The following is a 1,955-nucleotide window of genomic DNA, read 5'->3' on the forward strand; positions in this document are numbered from 1 at the left end:
TGTCTCAGAAAAAGAAAACACTAGGTTCTTAGGTTCTTATGGAAGCTTTGGAAAGGCTGGTTGGGAAAGTGACATTTCCCCTGGAACCTGAAAGGTAGGTAAAAGACAGATAAGAGCATTACACACCGAATCTGTGAGTAAAGGTATCACTTAGGCTCTAGCCTCTGATAGCCACTGTGTAACTGGTTGCTTGGGTAGGGCAGCCAGGAAGAAGTCATTGGGTCTCATACTTATTGGGAGGGGACTAGTGACCATTGCATCTTATTCTTCCTTTTTGAGTAAAATTTAGATTGCATTTTCAATTTATTTTTGAGACAGGCTCTCTCTATGTAGTCTTGAAACTCACTATGTAGACCAGACTGGCCTCCAACTCACAGACATCCCCCTGCCTCAGCCTTCCAAGTGCTGGGATGATTAAAGGTCTGTGCCATCAGCCTAGCACACTTTTCTTTAAACACAGGTGTTCTAGTTAAGCCCAGAAGCTACTGTCTCGATGAAACACCATGACCAAAGCAAGTTGGCAAGGAAAGGAGTTTTTTGGCTTGCACTCCATTTCACAGTTCATCATCAAAGGAAGTCAGGACAGGAACTTAAATAGGACAGGAACTTAAATAGGGCAGGAACCTGGAGGCAGGAGTTGTTGCAGAGGCCACAAAGGGGTACGGCTTACTGGATTGTTCCCCATGGCTGCTTGTTTGTTTGTTAGCTTGCTTGTTTTGTTGGTTTTGTTTTTTTTTTTTTTTTTTGAGACAGGGTTTCTCTGTGTAACAGCCCTAGCTGTCCTGGAACTAGCTCTGTAAATCAGGCTGGCTTCAAACTCACAGAGATTCCCCTGCCTCTGCCTCCTGAGTGCTGGGATTAAAGGCGTGCGTGCACCACCTCCTCCCTGTTTCAGCCTGCTTCCTTATAGAACCCAGGACCACCAGCGCAGGGATGGAACCACCCACAATGGGCTGGGCCCTCACCTATCAATCACTAAGAAAATGCCCAAGTAGGGCAGTGGTAGCACATGCCTTTAATCCCAGCACTCGGGAGGCGGAGGCAGAGGCAGGCGGATCTCTGTGAGTTCGAGACCAACCTGCTCTACAAGAGCTAGTTCCAGGACAGTCTCCAAAGCTACAGAGAAACCCTATCTCAAAAAAACCAAAAAGAAAGAAAGAAAGAAAGAAAGAAAGAAAGAAAGAAAGAAAGAAAGAAGGAAGGAAGGAAGGAAGGAAGGAAGGAAGGAAGGAAGGAAAGAAAGAAAGAAAGAAAGAAAGAAAGAAAGAAAGAAAGAAAGAAAGAAAGAAAGAAAGAAAGAAAGAAAGTCCCCTAAAGGCTCCCCTGCCTTATGGAGGCATTTTCTTAATTGAGGTTCCCTCCTCTTAGATGACTTTAGCTTGTGTCAAGTTGGCATAAACTAACAAGCACATTACCCCACCATACAGCGTCTTGCTATGCAGACTAGGCTGGTTTGGAATGCAATCCTTGGGAACAGTTTAGACAAAAGTAACAGTGGAAGGAATAAATCCAAATTGGGGGCTACTGTAGCAACATGAACAAATAGCCCTGGATCCTAAACAGTCTGCTGTGCCGATGTTAAGAGTGGAGATACAGGGCTGGTCATCAAGACATGTCTCAAAGGAAGAGTCACACGCCTTGGGTACTCATTGAGTATATTCTGGGTTGGGGAGAGGAGTGAATGAGACAGATGTCAATGGTCACCATCAAATAAGGGCAAAGGGATGGCTCTCTGAGAAAGTCCCTGATCGTTTCAGGGGTCAGAGGAAGAGGAGGAGCAGCCACAGAACAAAGAAGGAAGTAGTTCGAAGCACTGAGAAGGAAGAAAGCCCAGAAGCCAGGTGGCAACACCGAAGCCCCGCCCCCGATTAGACCCCGCCCCCGGTTCCGCCTTCTCTCCCTCTTCTCACCCACCCTCCAGTTGCGACTCACCCTCCTGGGCGGGGAGAGGTGGC

This window comes from Microtus oregoni, unplaced genomic scaffold, assembly GCF_018167655.1.
Source record: "Microtus oregoni isolate MIOR12 unplaced genomic scaffold, Mior012 000052F_003, whole genome shotgun sequence".
NCBI lineage: Eukaryota > Metazoa > Chordata > Mammalia > Rodentia > Cricetidae > Microtus > Microtus oregoni.